The sequence below is a fragment of the Bos indicus x Bos taurus genome, chromosome 16 (assembly GCF_003369695.1).
Source record: "Bos indicus x Bos taurus breed Angus x Brahman F1 hybrid chromosome 16, Bos_hybrid_MaternalHap_v2.0, whole genome shotgun sequence".
Taxonomy (NCBI): domain Eukaryota; kingdom Metazoa; phylum Chordata; class Mammalia; order Artiodactyla; family Bovidae; genus Bos; species Bos indicus x Bos taurus.
The window spans coordinates 59209564-59231749 of NC_040091.1; the positions used below are offsets into that span (position 1 = coordinate 59209564).

At 47.9% G+C, this 22186-nt stretch overlaps 1 long non-coding RNA gene across 1 annotated transcript; it reads right to left on the reverse strand.

Annotated features, from left to right (window-relative positions):
• Window positions 1-8659: 8659 nt before the first annotated feature.
• Window positions 8660-18456, reverse strand: LOC113906798. The gene is made up of 3 exons (XR_003514988.1): window positions 18373-18456; window positions 17482-17598; window positions 8660-11400 (listed from the first exon to the last, which is right to left on the reverse strand). It is a non-coding gene; the product is annotated as an uncharacterized LOC113906798 (long non-coding RNA).
• Window positions 18457-22186: the final 3730 nt, after the last annotated feature.

Sequence of the window (22186 nt, forward strand, 5' to 3'; positions counted from 1 at the left end):
CCTTGGGTTCTCTCCCTCTGCCCGCTACCTTCCTACCCGGGAGCTCTTTAGTGTCCGCCTGGCTTTGGGGGAGCCACGACTCATGATGAGTACAGAAAGCTCAGCGCCGGCCCCTGTCCAGGAGCCAGTCCCGCTGTGGGCAACTTTGGTTCTCCCTCTTGGAGAAAGTTCTCTCAGCTCACTCAGACAAAACCTCATGTGTGCCTCTTAAAAGCAAATGAGAGAGCCTGCTACTATCAGAGATACGGCACTGAGCCTGGAGCAGAAGGTGTTTCCACCTGACACTTATGCACTGGGGCCAGGGAGGTTGTTAAAACCAAAACCTGCTTTCAATTAAATTGTTAATGTCTGGGAGCCCACCCTGACACTCATTTTTATCACCAAGGGCCACTTTCAGTCTTGATATTCATGAAGAATGAGCCTGTCATAAAACCAGAAATCCTCATTCCCAGTCTCGCCCAAGCCCATTAAAAACAAAAGTAAACATTAACTGTAAACCCAGATATGCAAAAACCGCCTATGAAAATACACCAGCAGAGGGTGCTGTGACCCCATCAGTCCCTGCCCACTGGCCCCCTCCAGAAGCAAAAGTTGCAAAGATGCAAGAACATAAATCACACAAGATTAGGGGTCTGGATCCTGGGTTCCACCCTGGCTTCATCTATGGAATCTTGTGGGAGCCCAGGGCAACAGAAACCTCTGATCTGTGCCTGCAGGAAAGTCAGTGTTCACTCAAATAGGGATGGGTTCCAAAAGTCCACCTCCAGATCTGGCATTAGCAACTCAAAATGAAGTCACTTTCATTCATGCTTTTATTCCCTTAACCAGCACTTGCTGAGCACCTTTGATGAGCCAAGCACAGGGCTAGACCATGCATTTTCCCCATCAAATGATGCCATAACAACTAGATCCTGAGGCTAAAGCCTTTTAAGTCTTTAATAGAGAGGAAATAGAGCTAATAAGGTTATTTTCTGTTCCAGGGTCAGAGGAAAGGAATAGGGGAAGGGCAGTGTGGAGGAGAGGAAAGTAAGCGTGGGAAGAGGAGAAGAAGAGAGACCAGTAGGAGCAAGAGGACCCTGGGGAAGAGGAAGGGAAGTTGGCTTCCAGCCCCTGCCTGGTGCATATAAAATATAACCTTAAGAAGTTAGTCTCTGGCTTCCTCCCATTTTCCTTTCTAGACCCTGACTTGGGCATCTCTCCAGAGCCTTGGACTGCCCAGGGATCCTGCAACATGCCCCAACCTGCCCTGCCCATCATGGTCACCATGATCCAGGGTTTTCCACCCTCCACTCCCCATCCACACCCCCAGGCTTGCAGCTGCCCTTGTCAGCTCAGTGTTGGCAGCTGAGTCACCCATTAAACTAACACACGCTGACATGCAGCAGGCTGGTCCTCCCAGGGACACTGTGCGTCTTTTCAAGAAGACCCAACCAAATCCACCTCTAGGTGGTAGATTCCCAGAGAGCGGGCTGAAAGGACATGACAACTTCAGGCTGTTCGTGTCAACTTCAGGCTGTTCGTGTCAGGGGTGGTATTCTGAAAACAAAGCCAGAACGCCTGTTTGGGGAGGGCGGGGTGGTCTCACACAATCTCTTAGGGGAGCCAGCAGGAGGGACTTCCGGTGGGGGTGCTGGTATGGAAAAGTCATTGGCAAGTCAAGGATTTGCAGGTCAGTGATACATCTCTGAGCAGTTTTGAGTTTTGTGACTGTGACGTGTGTGTGTGTGCTGGGTTGAGACCAGAGAGAGAAGGTCTGCAGGGCTGGATGCAGGAGAACCACTGAGGCAGGAGCAGGGTCCTCCCAGAGCTGGGGCCTTTCTGTGGTTGACGGCAGGCTCGGCTTCTGCAAGGGCCACCTCCCAGGAGCACCTCCCGGTGGAGCACGCTCTGAAGATCCTGACGGTAGAACAGGAGGCTGCATTGACCGCTGCCCCTTCTCAATTCCCTGCTTGTGAGAGACCTGCTCAGATAGTCCTGCCTTTCTGGAAGCCTGGGTTTTTCCAAAGGGCCTGCTGCTGCTGCTGCTGCTAAGTCACTTCAGTCATGTCCGACTCTGTACGACCCCAGAGACGGCAGCCCACCAGGCTCCCCCGTCCCTGGGATTCTCCAGGCAAGAACACTGGAGTGGGTTGCCATTTCCTTCTCCAGTGCGTGAAAGTGAAAAGTCAAAGTGAAGTCGCTCAGTCGTGTCCGACTCTTAGCGACCCCATGGACTGCAGCCTACCAGGCTCCTCCATCCATGGGAGTTTCCAGGCAAGAGTACTGGAGTGGGGTGCCATTGCCTTCTGGTGGGAGGTAATTGGACACAGAAGGGGCGGAAGGGACGGTGACAGGGCCATGGCCAAGGCAGACTCCCCCACGGCAGCCACTGGCCCTGCAGCAGGCGTCACCAGGGTGCTTGGCGCTGAAGCTGTCCTTCGGGATGAATCTTGGGCATCGGGCATTGCTTCCGTGCTTCAGCTGCCCACCCCCAATCCCGGGGCCTCCTGGAGGATCCCAAGTCAGGGCTTGCTGTTGCTCTGAAAGGGTCCGCTTGCTGCACAGGAAGTGAAGCACTGCGGGAGGAAGCCTGTTTGCTCACCAGGCCTGGGTACAACAGGAAAAAGTGGTATGTGTCTACATAGAAGGACTTAAAGCTGGTGTAAAGCCCTGCCTGGTTTGCTATGCCTTTGATAAGGCTGCTCTCACCACAGGGCACGTTCCCCTGGTTTTACCTCTCAAAGCCCCAGCCATTGGTGGTGACAGAGGTCAAATTAGAGGTTCAGGGGAGGGTTCTAGAGTGCTGATAATATCCTGTTCTTGACCTGGGTGGTGGTGATACGAGTGTGTGCTATGTATAAACATTTATTCATCAAACCACAGATGATGCAGCTGCTTTGGAAAACAGTTTGTTGTTTCCTCAGAAACTTTAACATGGAGTTACCACTATGACCCAGCAATTCTACTCCTGGGTGTATACCCTGAAGAATTGAAAATATAAGCTACACACACACACACAACGTGTGCATGAATATTTACAGCAGCATTATTCATAACAGTAAATGTTCATCAGCTGGTGATGAATCACAAAATGCGATCTGTCCATACCATGGAATATTACTCAACCATAAAAAGCAAGGATGTACTGATACATGCTATGACGTGAGTGGACCTTCCTTGAAAACATTATGCTCAGTGAAAAAAGCCAGTCACAAAGGCCTCCATATAGTATGACTTTATTTATATTAAAAGTCCAGAATAGGCAAATCCACAGAGATATAAAATAGATTGGTAATTGCTAGGGGCTGAGGCAGGGGGAAGTGGGGAATGAGTGCTAATGGATATGGGATTTCTTTTGGGGGGTGATGGGAATGTTCTGGAATTACATAGTGGCAACAATTATAGATCTCTATGACTATACGAAAGATGGTTCAAGTATACACTTTAAAAGGGTGAACTTTATAGTGTGTGAATTGTATCTCAAAAACTGGATCTTGTTCTCTTTGATCTACGAATGTTACACCTTAATAATTTCTTTAAAGTTGAAAAGTGAAGATGCCACTACTCTGTTGCTATGTTCCTGGTTCTTAAGAAAAGTCACTGCCAAAATGCCGCCTCCTCTATGACAGCTCCCTCATCCCTGCTCTGAGCTCCTTCAGCGTTTAGTCCTGACACCCCGCTAACTACTTACTACTTGGAGAGCCTGGCCATTTAGAGTGCAGCTGAGGACCAGCATGCCTGTATCTCTTGGAGGCTTTTTTACATGTGCAGCATTTCAGGTCCCTCAGGCCTGCTCCATCAGACTCTGCATTTCAAAAAGATTGCCAGGGAATTCACATGCACATTCATGTTTGAGAAACACTGCTCTCGCAGGCTTCCCCCTACCTCCTCCTCCTCCATCCGCTGTCTACACCTGAAGGCTCTTTTTGTCTCTCCCCACCTGGTGCTCATCAGCATTTGTGGATTCAGTGCTAGTGGCCTCAGAACTAAAGTCAATACCTACTCTAAGACCAGGATAGAGAAACTAAAATCTGGGGACACTTTGGTCAGATAAAAGGAATACGTAAACTCTGCACGTCCAAAGCGAGGTCTCCAAATACCATTTCCCACTGAAAGGCATCAGGGCCTTGGGAGAGATGGCTGATTCTAAGTCTAAGCAGAAAGCATACAAGATTAGGCTTGTTTAAAATGTACACGTCTTCTCTGTGTTGCGCTGTGCTCAGTCGTGTCTGACTCTTTGCAACCCCATAGACTGTAGCCCACTAGGCTCCTCTGTCCATGGGATTTTCCAGGCAAGAATACTGGAGTGGGTTGTCATTTCCTTCTCTAGGGTATCTTCCTGACCCAGGGATCGAACCTGCGTCTACTTGTCTCCTGCATTGCAGGCAGGTTCTTTACCACTGAGCCACCAGGGATTATAGTGTTCTCTAGTCATGCTTAAAATATTCAGGAATCAAGTGGAAGAGACGCGCACTGGTCAAAACGGGAAGCATCAATTAGAATATTAACTGCAATGAGTTGAAACACACGTTTAAAAATCCATGAATTCATAGTAATACTAGAAACTAAACTCTGTTCACTGTTGGAGGATGGTAGGAAAGCAATGCATTGTTTTGAAATGGTAAATGGAGGAAAGCGAACAATTATCTTAGGTGTGAAACAGTAGAGAAATTGTAGTATCTGATTCTATCATCCCTCCCTTATATAAGCTAGAATACTTCTATGAAGGAGAAGATGGTAGAATCAGATATCACTATTTTGAAACAGAGCTTTCAAAAGATGCCGGCATTGACCATCTGCAGCATCTAATATGGAAAGAGACAGACATCACATGCCTCCTGTTGGAAGAATACCCAGCACTGAAACCAAACCTGAAAATTATTAAGCTCTCGATTACCAATTTATAGGAAAAATACGGACAGAGATCCTGTAAAATTATACCACAGAAAGGTTAGCAGCAAACTCTAGATTGTGGTTAAATCTACCGAATAAAGAACCCAGTGTCTTCAACAAACAAATTACAAGGAAAAAAAAAAAGATTACAGAGGTTGAAATTCAAAGCAACCAATTTCAACAGATGAACCTCATTTGAACCCTGATTCAAACTTTTCTCCTAAAAATCCATTTAGGACAATTTTTAGACAGTTGGGAAATTTTTAAAAAATATTTGTCTTATATCAGAGCACAGTTGATTACAGGTATACAGCAAAGTGATTTGTGATTCAGTTATACCCATAGAAGTAGCCTTTTTTTTTTTTTCAAATTTGTTTCCCATTTAGGTTATTATAGAATCTTGAGCCAAGTTCCCTGTGCTATATAGTAGGTCCTTGGTTATCCATTTTAAATACACTAGTGTGTCCACGTCAATCCTAAATTCCCAATCTATCTGTCCTCTCTCCCCACTTTCCCCTCTGGTAACTGTAAGTTCCTAAGTCTGTGAGTATTTCTGTTTAGTAAATAAGTTCGTTTGTATCATTTTTAAAATATTTTATATATTAATGGTATCATATTTAAGAGACAAGAGGAAAATTTGAACACTAGGAATTACTATGATACAAAAAGAGTTCTTTTTTGATTTACTAAAACTTTTACAGATGAAATAGTATGATATCTGGGATTTGCTTCAAAATAATAGAAGATGGGCTAAATGGAAGAGTGTGGGAAATGGAACCAGTTTGGTTATTTTGGGGGGTTGGCAGATTGATGGGTGTGTGGTAGTTCATGATACTAATCTACCTACTTTGGTGTATGTTCAAAGGTCTCTAAAATTTAAAAAAACTAAAACAAAAGATCTATAAGAAAGTGTTATGTAAGAACTAAGAACAATAAGATCACCTTTCTTGTTTCCTTCTCAACATACTTACTCATAACTAGATTTTCTATAACATAATAATTTGCCTTCAGAGGTGTTCTACAGAATGAGACACTCAAGTCACCATCCAAAAATGAAGCAGAAACTTAAACCTTATGAAAACTCAAGGAGAAAGAATTGGATACAGAAATAATTACGGGTGAGGCATGAGAGGAGCTGAATTCGCATCAGAGGTCCACCAGCCGAGGGCAGGACCAGGCTGCAGATGTGCTTATGAGTGCACTGGGGGTGGAGGTAGTGTGTCTGTGGGTTTCACCCCTGCCTGCATGGGCGAGTCACCTGGAAAGCTCTGGAAACACAGGGATGCCCAGGATTCTACCCTAGCCCCATTAAATCTCTGCAGGAGGCCTGCGGTTTCAGTGATTACCAAGCCCTGCCCCAACCCCCCCAGGTGACTGATCCTGACACACAGCCAGAGAGAGAGAGGACTGTAGCCAGCTTGCTCATATTTAAATAGCTGGGTAAACCTGCTGGGAAATGCTGGTGCAGCCACTGCCAGATAAATACAAAGTGAGCTGGTAAGTGAAACACTGGGCGTCCACATCATTCTGTTTGCTGTGAGTCACCTGAGGCCGATTGGAGCCACTGTGTCCAACCTGAGTTGCTTCTCTCTGGGTCTCAGGTGTGGCTGAGCTCCAAGGAGGCCACAGGTTGGCTCCTGTGGGCTCAGCCGTGGGCTCCAGTGGGCTCAGCCGTGGGCTCCTGTGGGCTCAGCCGGGGGCTCCTGTGGGCTCAGCCGGGGGCTCCTGTGGGCTCAGCCGTGGGCTCCTGTGGGCTCAGCCGGGGGCTCCTGTGGGCTCAGCCGGGGGCTCCTGGGCTGCAGGTTCTGGCAGCACGCATGTAGCAAGCGCCTAGGATCAACAGCTGGCCAGCGGAAGTCGTGGTCAGGATCAAGTTGGGGGAGGAAAGGTTTGGGGTCCACAAAGGTGGCCTCCTGCTGCATGCTGGACTATGAGTCAACCCCAGGAACACCCAGCGGCTAAGCGGAAAGTGCCAAGCCCAGACTCCATCTCCATGGCAACAATATCCCTTCCGCAGGATCTAGGGCTGGTGCTGAATGGCGACTTTCATCAGGGCCACCGTAGAAAGTTAAACTGGCTAATTGACAGGGAACAGAGAGTTTAAAGTCAGTGTGTCAGAAGCCACAGCCCCCTGGCAATTGAGGCAGGCAGTTTCTAAGCAATTATGGTTCACTATGGGCTTCCCTGGTGGCTCAGCCAGTAAAGAATCTGCCTGCAATGCAGAGTACCTGGCTTTGATCCCTGGGTTGGGAAGATCCCCCGGAGAAGGGAATGGAAATCCACTCCAGTATTCTTGCCTAGAGAATTCCACGGACAGAGGAGCCTGGCGGGCTACAGTCCATGGGGTTGCAAAGTCAGACATGACTGACTAACACTTTCAAGGGAAAACATGATTTGAGTTTCCAAAATTCCATTCCCAGGTATTCACCATGGGGTAGACCAAGGTCCTCTCACCACAGCCTCCCCGCCAGGTAGAGGTGGCTGGACATCTCCCCAGCCTGGGTGGGTGCTGCCTGGCCTCCCTCTGATCCAGCAGGAGCCTGTCACTCTCAGCCTAGAGGGGTGCCCCACTCCCACACAGGGGCCACAACTCAGCTGACTTCCTACCACACCCTCATTCCGCTCTAGGTGTGACCCACCCTTTGACCTTCCCCTTGCCTCAGCCCCACCCGAGTGTACCTGCTCTCCCTGCTGGCCAGCTCAGCATTGCTCATGGCCCCTAGCCCTGGGGTCCTTCTGGTTTGGCCTCTCCCATGAACATCCCTTCTCAGGCAGTCCTACTTGTTATGTCCTGGCCTTCCTGGGCCCTTCCCCTCTCTGGCCCTGGCCCTAGGGGTCTTGGCATCCCTCACCTGCTGCCAGGTAACAAGAAGTCAGGAATCTGGATCCCATCACTGGACAATGATAAATTTAAGACTCTTCAGTTCAGTTCAATTGCTCAGTCATGTCTGACTCTTTGCAACCCCATGAATCGCAGCATGCCAGGCCTCCCTGTCCATCACCAACTCCCGGAGTTCACCCAAACTCATGTGCATCGAGTCGGTGATGCCATCCAGCCATCTCATCCTCTGTCGTCCCCTTCTTCTCCTGCCCTCAATCCCTCCCAGCATCAGAGTCTTTTCCAATGAGTCAGCTCTTCGCATGAGGTGGCCAAAGTATTGGAGTTTCAGCTTTAGCATCATTCCTTCCAATGAACACCCAGGACTGATCTCCTTTAGGATGGACTGGTTGGATCTCCTCGCAGTCCAAGGGACTCTCAAGAGTCTTCTCCAACACCACAGTTCAAAAGCATCAATCCTTTGGTGCTCAGCTTTCTTCACGGTCCAACTCTCACATCCATACATGACCACTGAAAAAACCATAGCCTTGACTCGATGGATCTTTGTTGGCAAAGTAATGTCTCTGCTTTTCAATATGTTATCTAGGTTGGTCATAACTTTTCTTCCAAGGAGTAAGCGTCTTTTAATTTCATGGCTGCAATCACCATCTGCAGTGATTTTGGAGCCCCCCAAAATAAAGTCAGCCACTGTTTCCCCATCTATTTCCCATGAAGTGATGGAACCGGATGCCATGATCTTCGTTTTCTGAATGTTGAGCTTTAAGCCAACTTTTTCACTCTCCACTTTCACTTTCATCAAGAGGCTTTTGAGTTCCTCTTCACTTTCTGCCATAAGGGTGATGTCATCTGCATATCTGAGGTGATTGATATTTCTCCCTGCAATCTTGATTCCAGCTTGTGCTTCTTCCAGCCCAGCGTTTCTCATGATGTTCTCTGCATGTAAGTTAAATAAGCGGGGTGACAGTATACAGCCTTGACGGACTCCTTTTCCTATTTGGAACCAGTCTGTTGGTCCATGTCTTTAAGGAGCATCAAACTTCGGTGCAGCAGGGTCCACATGGGGCAGGAGGAAGGCAGTGTGAGATGTAGGTGTGAGGGCAAGATCTGTGGCCTCTCGAATCAGGATAGTTCCCTGGGGGAGGTGGGACTTGAAGCACTTACGGAGGACAGGCTGTGTGTGAGTCTGGGGGTGAGAAGTGGAGGGACTGGGCAGCAGGAACAAGTCACCTCCCTTACTCTAGCTGACAAGCCCCAACCTGTTCTGGCCTTCCGCCACCTCTCACCTCATCTTCTACCACATCCCCTCCCTGTCTTAGCTCTGAATGTCACTGTCCCATCTTTACCCTGTCCTCTCTGCCTAGAATAATGCCGGCATGCAGGAGGTGGATCAGGCGCTGTTGTCCTAGGGTGGTGAGCAGAAGTTTCTCTGAGGAGGTGACTTGTGGGTACCCTTGAATACCTATTGGAGAAAGCCATGCAAATATATGCATGTGTACACGCATGTCTTCACGACGTCTTGATTTTCTACAAATGGTGCTCAGTGAGGCTCCCAGCCCCCTGTGGAGAGGTATCCAGGGCTTTAAGGCAGCCTCAGGTGTGGGCACGCAGACCTGGTCGGCTGAGGGAGTCCTGCTCAGGCTGCCAGGGACCACTTTCCTATTCCCACCTCAGACAGAGGGCAATGTCAAAGGCTGGTGGGCAGAGGACAAGCCCCCAGCATTCACGTTTTCTATTACCGCCGGGCTGGAAGCAGCATCCTCAGGGCAAGGAGGTGAACCGCAGCACACGCTCCCTTACTCTGAAGCCCCCCTCCCTTCCCCTCGCCCAGCCTTTCTCCAAGAAGCACTGAGACCCATAAGAGAGCTACCCCGGCTCCAGGGCGGAGTGCAGTTTCCTGGGCAGCTTCCTTCCCATGTCAGGGACTGAAGTTTAAAGGACAAGGGAGCTCAGTGAATAAATGACTATGACTAAGGCATGGACCTCAAGGTTCCCTTTGCATAGACTGGTAATAAGGCCTCTCGCTTCTGCCACCGGCTCTGATACTGTCCACCCGCCCAGAACATGACACTGGGAGAAATTTCAGGCGCCACTGAAATTAGTAGATGTTACTGTCTTCATACACGCTGTTGATATTACTACCATTCCGGTTTCTTCTTTTGCTAAAAGTGGATTCGTTCCCGGTAAGGGAATGATAGCAACCTGATCCCGCGGATCACTCGGCGCCAGGCATTGTCTCGGAGTCCTGCCCCAGCGGAGGGAGGGAGCCGGGCTGGCAGGGTGCAGTTCCCTCCACGCCCACTGGGTGGCGCAGGCGCCGCACTCCGTAGGGAGCTGAGCACCAGAGGCCGGGGGCTGACTTGTAAGGAAAGGGTCCCCGGAGGAGGAGGGCCCCTCCATCTGTCACAGAGGACCCCGGCCTCGCAGCTCTGACCTGGGAGGTCCGCTGCAGCTTCATCCAAGCTCGGTTCCGACAGAGGCCTTCCCTTTGCTTTCCACAAACTTCTCTCCTGGGGATTCTCATCTCACAGAGCAGCCTCCAAGACAAGGGCTTGGCCACAGATGTGCTGGAGCCCGGGGAAGAAAGTGGGGGCGGAGGCGGGGAGCAGAGAGGAGGGGAGCTCTTGCAAAGTGAAATGAGAAGGCCCAAGGCGGTCAATGGTCAAGGCCAGACCTGGGGTCAGCCTTCTTGATTTGATAGTAAACCAGCCTGTCACATCCTGATCTCCTGCAGATATTGGGGGGTTGGGGGGGGGGGCGGATAGGGGAATGGGATGCTGTCCTAGGAGATGGGAATGGAGAGGGGAGATGGAGGCAGAGAAGCGGAGGGTAGCCGGACCGGACACCTTGACAAGTAGGGCCCAGGCTAGCTAGGATGACGTGGGGGCCCTCCTGGGTACAGTTGTTTGGCACTTTCTTCCAAGCTTCTCAGATGCTTGTGGAAACCTGCTGTCTCCTCTTCTTCTGCCTCTGGGCAATGCCCCATTTGCCCAATTCAAATCTGCCTTTTGTTTGTGAGAGCACTGGAGCTTTCTGGGGAGAGTGAAGCCGGGGAACAAGGAAGTGGAGCTGGAACAGGCACCTGGGGATTTACGGGCGCCTTGAGTGTAGGTCTTAGGGCACTAACCCGCCTCCTGCTGCTTTGGTACATCCGCAACACCCCTGGGATGTTTCTCCACACGTAGCAGGGCCCTCGTTCAAGTTCATTGTCCAACTATGTCCGAGAGAGCTGAAGAGCAACGTCGTGCCCCTGAACTATTTGTGTAAAATGCAGATTCCACCTTCTTGTTCCTAAAGATTCTAATTCGAGAAGATGAGAGTGGGGCCCAGGAATCTGAATTTTAACAGACACTGGAAGAGATTCCCAGGCATGGTGGCTAGGTTCCACTTGGAGCAATACCAGCCGAAGCTTTGGGGCACTACGTTTTATGGAGAGAAGCCTGCAGGCAGCAGGTCCTCCTTCCTTTCTGAGCGTCTCCTCTGGCTTGGTGTGACTTCAGGTTCAGCAACTCTAGAGCATTCTTTCCCCTGCGCTCAGCCTCTTCAGCTTTCCCAGGCCTGGTTTTACTTATTTTTCTTTCTCCTGACCTCACTGGAACATCGAGCTCCATTCTTTCAATAGATAAGCTCTTTATTAGCATCAGCCTAGAATTTTGGGAAGCCTCAAACAGTCGTGCAGCATTGGATAAATCCTGTAAGAAATGAAATTATCATTTGCCAGCCATTATTATGGAACCTGCATTCTGCAACCGTGTAATTTTCTTTTCTTAAATGGTTCTGATTTGAGTCTAAAACACCTCCCTTCCCTTCCCACCCCCATTCCTCTGAGCTGAGCCTCCTGAACTCTAGATCTTTGTGCTATCAATCACAGTTTCTTTCATTCTTTTTATTCTTCATGGAATGAGAGAGGCACAAACAATGTTTTTAAATAAAATTTAGAAAATGTCTACATGTCCTTATCTCCTGGAAGAACTTTAAGTAACTACATTTCCCTGGGGTTTACTTTCCTGCCTGGCTCAACCTGCTATCATAAAAATAGAAAGCTGGCAGACAGATATACAGAGTCCACAGAGTTGGGTATTTCCTTATTGCATTTTTAAGAGCAGTATTTTGTAATTGCTGTGATAATACAAGGGATGATATTTGTGAGAGTAAGCCCAGAGCACCTTCCCTGCTGGTGTCTGCCCTCTAATAACCCCGTGCGATGATGGCGACGCACCACCAGGAGGGGATCATCACAGAACATTAATGAGAAGTTGAGAGCTGGCGCCAGGAGAGCTGCAGAGACAGAAAGCAGTGACTAGGCCAGACGGGCCCGTCATTTTTGCACTTTGAGCAAGAAGTGAGAAATGGAAAACATTCTCTCTACCTTCCCAGCATTGATGTCTTTGAGCTGTGGTGCTGGTGAAGAGTCCCATGGACTGCAAGGAGATCAAACCAGTCAATCCTAAAGGAATTCAACCCTGAATATTCATTGGAAGGGTGGGCTGAGGTGGAAGCTCCAATACTTTTGCCACATGATGCAAACAGCCGACTCATTGGAAAAGACCCTGATGCTGGGAAAGATTGAAGGCAGGAGAAGAGGGCGGCAGAAGATGAGATGGTTGGATGGCATCATCAACTCAATGGACATGAGTTTGAACAAACTCTGGAAGATAGTGAAGGACAGGGAACCCTGGCGTGCTGCAGTTCATGGGATTGCAAAGAGTCGGACACGACTGAGCAACTGAACAACAATACCACCTTCCCAGCAAATATGGTGCCTGGCTCAGAATTTCCTCTGACTTTGTGTCCCCAAGACCCTGGCTGCCCAATTACATGGGCAGATCCAAAGAGAAACTGTTCAAGAGAGTTCAGGAAAATGACTGTTCCCTCAGCTCTGTGAGAACACATGGGTTCTGGCTGAGATGAGAGATTTGAGAGGGTCATAACTGAGCTCCAGATGCATCTAGAACCCTCTCAAAATATCACTTTTCTAAAATGTCTTGTCACTTTCTAAAAATTATATTTTCAAGTTAGATTCTGCAATGTGTTTTCCACTATTTTTGGGTCTTTAAGAAAGAGATAATGCATTTCCTTGCTGGGCAGAGGGTGCTAGACTTGCAGGAATCTTCTGGGTTGCAGCTACAGAAACATCAGCTTATTTGCTAACCAGGGACAACTTGCTCTGCAGCAGCCACGGAGGCCCCAGGGACCCCACGGGCTGGGCAGGGCCTCTAGCCCAGGACTAGAATGCGAGCACACCCGGGTCCTCCAGGGAGCCGCTAGGCTCCAGGTCACTGACTCTGCAAGATCTGTTTGACCATGCAAGCGCCAGGGGTGTGTTTCCACTTCTTACACTTAATCATTCTCCCTGAGAGGGGTCCATGTCATTGTCTGTTTACAGAGCAGGAAAGCAAGGTTGAGGGAGGCTAACAGCTGGCCTGAGTCACAATCCCCCACTGAACGTGGTGCCGCCCACCTGGACATCCTGGGTGCCTAGAACACCCAGGGTATATGCAACGAAGGACAAAGAGGGGCTCAGGGATCAAGCCCAGCTGCTGTGATTCGAAAACCAGAGTCTTTCCACCTCATCAAAAAGCCAGGGAAATGATCTTCGGCTTTTCCACTGAAGACCCAAGGAATCCACGTCCCCGCCTTTTTTTGCTCTGATTCTGGAGCTGTGAAAGCCAGTCACCATTTCCTGCCTTAAAACTGAAGAATCAATTTTACAGTTATAAATAAGAACATCACAAGGACACGCTCTGGCTCATGGGGAGCACAAGTAGCTGCAGCTACGCAGAGCCTTGAGGTTTATTTCGTAAGTCACCACCAGGCCGTCTCAGAATGGCATTTGGAAGACAGAAAAAATGAAAGTGTTCCCACTCGGATTTGTTCCTTGTTTTAACACCAAGCAAAGGACTGGGGGACGATCCTGGGCCAGACTTGGAGGGCCGGGAGGAACGTGCCTATGTCATGTAGACATAATCCAGAGATGCTTGTTTCAGACAGAACATTTTCCCTCTGAAAATCCTGAAACCTTCCTAGCCCTTGAATGTGGTAAAGTTCGTCTGAAACCATTTAAGCACACGCAGTGGAGGTGAGGAGTGGGAGTGGTGGTCTTTAAGGAGTGGTTTCTTGAGCTTCCCTGGTGGCTCAGATGGTAAAGAATCTGCCTGCAATGCGGAAGACCTGGGTTCAATCCCTGGGTTAGGGAGATCCCCTGGAGAAGGAAATGGCAACCCACCCCAGTATTCTTGCCTGGTAAATCCCATGGACAGAGGAGCCTGGTGGGCTACAGTCCATCTGGTCACAAAAGAGTAAGACACAACTTAGAGACTAAACAAGCGCAAACTCCGTTCTGAGGGCTACCCAAAACTGAGATGGGCAGAAAACCAGGGTCTTGCCAGAGTGGTTTTACAGACAGAAACTCAAAGAGAAAAAATGTCCCAAGAGATTACGTGATATGACTGATGGTGACATGAAGTGAAAAGGCCGTCATAAATTCTTATAAAAAATATAGTGGACAGATGGTCCCCAGATGCTTATTTGAGATCGGGTTCAGGTCTTACCTCTTCCAGGGAGGTGCCTATAGCAACTCCAGCATCTAAGCTCTTCCCCTTCTTTAACCTCATCTGAAGTTTTATAACAAGCAGAATATACCACAGTATTAAAAAAAAAAAATCCAGTCTTAACTGAATCTGACTGGACTCCTTTCTCTGGTATCCACTTCAGGGTGGAAACCACTTCCTCAATGAGATGAGTGATGTCTCGTTAGCACTGCCTTTAGATCCAGGCAAGAGGAAGCCTGTTCAAGGTGCAGCACTTTCATGGGTTAAGTCCATATTCTGACTTCTGGAATATTCCCCAGGTGCTCTGGGCCACATAGGCCCCTCTTCACATCTGTCTCTCCTGGACAGACAACACTGCCAGTCCCTGAATGGCCAAGGGGGAGCTATTTGCAATGGGTCTGCTTGGACACAGAGCTGGAAGTCCACCAGCCCCATGTGAGAGTTTTCATGGTGCCAGAGCCTGCTGGGCAGAAACGGGGGTTGGACTGTGGGCTGGGCTCTGGGACTGTCTCCCTGTGCCACTGCTTTCTAGTACAGAATTCTGAGGATGCCAGAAATTCTCCATGTGAACTGGACTTTCCAGCCTCGTGTTGCTCTGAGGAACTTCAGGCAATGATATAGGGGCACTTCACAGATACAGAGGTTGCCTGGCTGGCAGTGGGAGGGGTGAGGAGAGGTCTCTGGCAACAAGGCTGGGGGCTTGCCTGGATGTCTTCTTCTAGGCTCCTCGCCTGCTCGAGGCAGCCCAGGCATGTCCTAGCTAACTCAGTTAACGTTCTGTTTAATTTTTGTCTTGTTATTGCTATCACGTCTCTGGAACGAAGAAATGAGTCACCAAAATAATGAAATGCCTGGCTAAGCTTGAACACACCACCAGGGAACTTTCTAAATAAATGAAAAAGTGGAAACTGCAGGTCCCCATAATGAATTCAAAGACTCTGTTCCAAGATGGAAATAATGTTAAATAAGGGAGTTTAAAGCAAAGGAGGTAATTAGGAGAGAATGGTGGCTGACATTGAACTGAGACTGTACCAGGGCTCCGTCTCAAAAACAAATGAGCCTCATTTGTAGCAGCGGTTCTGTGTGTTGCTCTGTTGATTTAAAACACAGCATAGCTTCACTCTCTTGTGTGCCACACACCTAAAATGAGAATGTACTTGGTCAGGCTAGACTGACAGTTTCTTCTACTACACTTAAAAGATTTACTAAGAAAGTTCAGTGGACAAACAAGCATTCAAGGAGAAATTTAGGTTTAATTAAGAAAGCAGCTCTTTAAAGGACTTCAGCAGAATAATTGTTGGTATGCAAATAGTACTATGAACTACAAATGAGTCATCCATTCTTTGAAGGAGGCTGAACAGGATCTCTTCTTGGAAGGACTTGGGACAATTTTGTTGAACAATAGCAAGTTCCATGTCATCCTCACCAAGCAATAATGACTGAGTCCTCTTCAGCCTAACGACAATCAGGTAATCTCTTTTAGGTGATTACTACAAAATAGGCCTTTGGTTGAGTGCTTTCCAAGCAGTTAGCCCTCACAACAAGCCTATGAAATGTTGGTTACTAGTATTATGGCCATTTGACAGATGAGGAGACTGAGGCTTTGGGAGGCCATGGGCCATGCCCAAGTTAGCCACCTGAATACTAGGTGGTGGCTCAGTCTGTCTACAATGTGGGAGACCTGGGTTTGAGCCCTGGGTTGGGAAGATCCCCTGGAGAAGGAAATGGCAATCAACTCCAGTACTATTGCCTGGAAAATCCCATGGACAGAGGAGCCTGGTAGGCTCCAGTCTATGGGGTCGCAAAGAGTCGGACACAACTGAGCGACTTCACTTTCACTTTCAAAGATGGGTATAGTCAACTATAGGTCTATAGACCTTAAAGGTCTCTGCCTTTAGGAAGTTTACTATCTAGTTTTTGTGTTTTTTTTTAAGATTTATTTGTTTTATTTTTTGGCTGTGCTGGTCTTCATTGCTGCTCCTGGGCTTTTCTCCAGTTGTGATGAGTGGGGGCTACGCTCCATCGTGGTGCACGGGCTTCTCACTGTGGTGCTTGTTTCGCTGTGGAGCACAGGCTCCAGGGCACGTGCGCTCAGCAGTTGAGACTCCCAGGCCCAGAGCGCAGGCTCAGTACTTGTGGCTCACGGGCTTCATTGCTCCACAGCCTGTGGGATCTTCCTGGACTACGGATCGAACCCCTGTTTCCTGCGTTGGCAGGCAGATTCTTAACCACTGGACCACCAAGGAAGCCCTGTGTGTGCACGCATGCTCAGTCGCTTAGTCTTTGCCAACCTTGGAAGCCCTGGTATTTTTTAAATGTTGTAAATTTTCTAATCTTAATAAGCTCAGACCAGCTTTGTCTTCCAACTGATCTGAATTGGGTACGTCTCACTAAAGTAAGTAAAACAATATGAGATATTTTTCTAACCAATTAACTGTTGTCATGGATTATAAGAGGAATGAGAGGAAACCTGACTGATGAAATATCCAGTCCACACTTGGGAAGCAATTGCCTGAAAAATACTCGCATTTCTAGACTGGCACGTGGTATGTATTATGCCTGAACAGTGACAGAAACAGTGCTGATTTTGTAACGAAACCTCAGGGAAGCCATTAACAAGTTGGCATTTCTAATTCATGTGGAAATGTTCATTTTATTTATCAGGGAATTGCAGCAGTGGTGTTCATTTAATTAAGAATCTGGTGCTGTGGAAGGGCAATTTTGTGAAGTGTGTAATATTACAAACAAACATGAATTCAGACGCAAAAAAATTCAGTCACGCGTCTACGGGTCAGCTCATTTTCCTGTGACCCACTCATTTTACACAGTTTGAGAGCTGCTTAACAAAAGAATAATATCATTATGTTGTATCATTTTATAAGGTTTTTTTTTTTTTAAGGCAAATCCATCTAACTAGTAACTGTACTAGGCTCCGAAAGAGCCAGAAAGAACAGAAAGAAACTATTTCTGTGTATTAGAAAGCAGATGAACAGCTAGCTGCTTTCTCAACTGCAAATAAAGCGTTGGCGTATTCTAATCTATGTGATAGGCATTATAAAATCAAGAAGTGAGAAGGCAGGTTTGAATGAGGAGTCTAAGAAAAGCAGAGGATGGGAATCAGATGGAGACTGGAAGGGGACAAAAAGACTGGAAAAGGTGGCATGGGAGACCACCCACTCTCAGCGTCTGACACCCACACCTTCTCCAAGAAACACTGCTCACCTGTCAAAGCTGTAGGCCCGCTTGTCTCCAGGATTCTAAGCTGCCCCACCTCCAGGTCTGCATTCATTGTTTACTGCTGAGCTCTAGTTAAGCGCCAGGTGCTGGGGTGTGTCACACCTATGAACAAGGAGAACGGGTCCCTGGCCTCTAAAGCCGATGGTCTGGTCAGAGGAGACAGTCGTAAACAAGTAGATAAATAATTGTGAAAGAAGGAGGTGACTATTTATGCTGTGATGAAAATAAAGCAAGGTAAAGGGGTTGAGTGTGATAGAGGGACATGGGGGATGCAGAAAGGCCTCTCTGAGGTTGTGACATCTTAGCAGGGAAGAAGCCAGCCATGGGAGGCTCCAGAGGGGGTGGAGTGGGGGGAGCATCCCAGATGGAGCAGGTGCCAGGGCCCTGGGGCAGGAAGGAGTTTGTTTTATCCGAGGTTGAGTAAGAAGGTACCAATATAGCTGAACCATAGGAAGGGAGAAAATAGGAGATGAAGGTGGGAAATCACAGAGGCCAAATCCTGTGGTAATCTAGGCCAGGGCTAAACTCTGGGATTCTCTTCTAAGTGGAATAGGAAGTGACTGAAAGATCTCTAGTAGGGAAGTGATGGTGGATTTCCATTTTTCTATTGTTGCTTGTTGGAGCTTGGGTCATAGGAAGATGAGGGTAAGGAGGTGCATAAAGAGAGTGACCAGTCATAGCATCCATCTTCTCCCCTAGAGGTGAGTGCAGGAGTGGGTCTGTGACCTTGCCAGGCCATGGAAGCCTGTCCATGGGATGTTTCTGTGGAAGTGAGAAAGGCAGATTCTTTCTCCTGTCTTTGGTGTTGAGCCACAACTTCCACCCTTTGGAAACGCCAGAGAAAGTGATGAAGGGCTGAGAGAAGGATAGGCATACCTGCCTTCTCTGGGGTCCCAGTGCTGCCTGGCCTCCTCCAGCTCTTCCTTTGATTCCCGAACTTTTAGCTGAAGGAGTTCTAAGAAAGATATGGAAGTTAGAGATGGAAAGCAGATGGCCAGGGAGGAGTGGAAGAAAACAGAGGGGGAGACCGACCTTGGCCTTGAACGTGGGTGAGATCCAAGAAGAGGGAAGCAGAGATGCATGAGCTTTGGCTCAAAGATCTCAAGCAGAGAGGACTCTCTGACCCTGGCAAAAGGACAACTGCGTGTTTTCTGTCCAAACATCCAAGTTACTCATTTCCCCAGGTGATACTGCAGCTGGGGGACCTATGAGCAGTCCTGCAGCTAACAGCTCACAATTCTGAGTTTAAAAAACCCAGGATGGTATTTAAACCAAGAAGCAAGAATGCAAGGGCAGTGTGCCTCAGTATGTATAGCACATGGGGGCAAAGCATAATTAACTCACAAGGATTTCCTTTAAAATATAGAGAGGGGACTTCCCTGGTGGTCCAGGGGTTAAGACTGAGCTCCCCCTGCAGGGGGTACAGGGTCAATCCCTCATTGAGGAACTAAGATCCCACATGCCACTCGACATGGCCAAAGAATGAATAAAAATTTTAAAAATATATGTATATATAATGAAAAAAGATCCTGACATTTTCCTATACATTCTAATGGAAATTAACAAAGATAAGCAAAAATGTCACAAATATTGTTATTATTCTGTGTGACATCCTATTATTTTTATTGTTCACTTCAGTTGCTCAGTTGTATCTGACTCTTTGTGACCCCATGAATTGCAGCATGCCAGGCCTCTCTGTCCATCACCAACTCCCGGCGTTCACTCAAACTCATGTCTATCGAGTCGGTGATGCCATCCAGCCATCTCATCCTCTGTCGTCCCCTTTTCCTCCTGCCCCCAATCCCTCCCAGCATCAGAGCCTTTTCCAATGAGTCAACTCTTCACATGAGGTGGCCAAAGTATTGGAGTTTCAGCTTTAGCATCAGTCCTTCCAAAGAACACCCAGGGCTGATCTCCTTTAGGATGGACTGGTTGGATCTCCTTGCAGTCCAAGGGACTCTCAAGAGTCTTCTCCAACACCACAGTTCAAAAGCATCAATTCTTCAACGCTCAGTTTTCTTCATAGTCCAACTTTCATATCCATACATGACCACTGGAAAAACCATAGCCTTGACTAGATGGACCTTTGTTGGCAAAGTAATGTCTCTGCTTTTGAATATGCTGTCTAGGTTGGTCATAACTTTTCTTCCAAGGAGTAAGCATCTTTTAATTTCATGGCTGCAGCCACCATTTGCAGTGATTCTGGAGCCCCTAAAAATGAAGTCTGACACTGTTTCCACTGTTTCCCCATCTATTTCCCATGAAATGATGGGACCAGATTCCATGATCTTCGTTTTCTGAATGTTGAGCTTTAAGCCAACTTTTTCCCTCTCCTCTTTCACTTTCATCAAGAGGCTTTTTAGTTCCTCTTCACTTTTTGCCCTAAGGGTGATATCATCTGCATATCTGAGGTGATTGATATTTCTCCCTGCAATCTTGATTCCAGCTTGTGCTTCTTCCAGCCCAGCATTTCTCATGATGTACTCTGCATAGAAGTTAAATAAGCAGGGTGACAATATACAGCCTTGATGTACTCCTTTTCCTATTTGGAACCAGTCTGTTGTTCCATGTCCAGTTCTAACTGTTGCTTCCTGACCTGCATATAGGTTTCTCAAGAGGCAGGTCAGGTGGTCTGGTATTCCCATCTCTTTCAGAATTTTCCACAGTTTATTGTGATGCATACAGTCAAAGGCTTTGGCATAGTCAATAAAGCAGAAATAGATGTTTTTCTGGAACTCTTTTCCTTTTTCCATGATCCAGCGGATGTTGGCAATTTGATCTCTGGTTCCTCTGCCTTTTCCAAAACCAGCTTGAACATCTGGAAGTTCACGGTTCACGTATTGCTGAAGCCTGGTTTGGAGAATTTTGAGCATTACTTTACTAGCATGTGAGATGAGTGCAATTGTGCGGTAGTTTGAGCATTCTTTGGCATTGCCTTTCTTTGGGATTGGAATGAAAACTGACCTTTTCCAGTCCTGTGGCCACTGCTGAGTTTTCCAAATTTGCTGGCATATTGAGTGCAGCATTTTCACAGCATCATCTTTCAGGATTTGAAATAGCTCAACTGGAATTCCATCACCTCCACTAGCTTTGTTTGTAGTGATGCTTTCTAAGACCCACCTGACTTCACATTCCAGGATGTCTGGCTCTAGGTCAGTGATCACACCATCGTGATTATCTGGGTCGTGAAGATCTTTTTTGTACAGTTCTTCTGTGTAGTGAATGCTAAGTATTTATTTACCAAGATTTTTGTAGCTTCTCTCTCGCTTTGACCCCCAGCTCTCAGGTTTTCTGGTAAGGGTTTAAGTTCCTCAATCACCAGTTGTCAGACCTACTACAGAAGTCACAGCCTAACCACATGCAGAGGGTGGAGGTGAAATCTGAAACGACTAGGGTCAGGGTGCCTACTTCGGGAAGAAGCTGGTGAACCTAAAGTGGGAGGTTAGATGTGAGAGCGGGGAGACCTTCATCTTAAAGCAGGAGGTCTGGTGTCCCTTCATGGGTGCTGCTGCCATTCAGGCTGTCCTCACATTCTCTAATCGGGCATCATTGCCCATGCCATGCCCTGTGGTACTACAGTCGCCCTTTGGCGGAGTGGGAGAAATGCTCTCCCCACAGGGCCTCTAAAAAATGCTGCTGCTGAGACTGCCCGGGTGATCCACTGGTTAGGATTCTGTGCCGCCAATGCAGGGGACTCAGGTTCGATCCCTGGTCAGGGAACTAAGATTCCTTGGCCTTGCATTGAGGCCAAAAGATTTAAAAAAAAAATAAAAGTGCTGTTGCTGCTGTGTGTGTGTGTGTGTCTCTGTCTGTGTGTTAAAGTTTAGTGCAATGGTTCTTCCAGCTTCTACTTACAGCTCCCTTCCTCCCTAGGTCCATGGGTTAGGACCAGACATTGCTTTGATGTGAAACACCAGCCTTTCCTCAGCCTTCACTGAAGCTTGTGTTCCTTATGTAGTCAAGGTTGTCTTGCCTCCTTTCTTTTTTTTTTTCAGTTCTACCTGTTTATTGCTATCAACCCATCTCCCTCCATCCCTCCTCATGCAAGTATGCTCAGTCATGTGACCCCCATGGACTGCAGCCCGCCAGGCTCCTCTGTCCATGGAATTTTCCAGGCAAGAGTACTGGAGTGGGTTGCCATTTCCTCTTCCAACGCCTCCTTTCTTGAGATGAGTTCTTTCCCAGGATGGCAGCACCTTGATCCCTCAGGTAAGGAGACTTCAGGTGGGCCAATCCCACCAGTTCACCTGGCATTTCTAGACACACCCACCCCCATCCCATCCCTACCATGGTATCCATACCTAGGGGGTGAGATGAGAAAATCTGTGTTTAAATAAGATTTGACTGACAGCCAAGGACAGGGTGACTTTGCCTGCCACAGAATCTTCTGGAGCACTTGTTAAAAATACAGACTCCTGGGCCCTACCTGGAAAAGTGTCATTCACTAGGTCAGGGCAGGGCCTGAGAATCTGCCCTAAACTCCTGCACATGTCCCACCCTCATCTCCACCTTTATGATTCTGATGCACTCACGGTGGGACCCAGATGAGAGGAAAGCAAAGCTGGAGGTCAGAAGGTCAGTGTGGAGCTTGCATTGTGCATGAGAGATGCCTGAGACCATCAGGCAAAGGCAGCCACAGAGAGAGGAAGGGAAGGAGACGGGCTTCAGGGGCAGAGTGGGTTTTGACTGA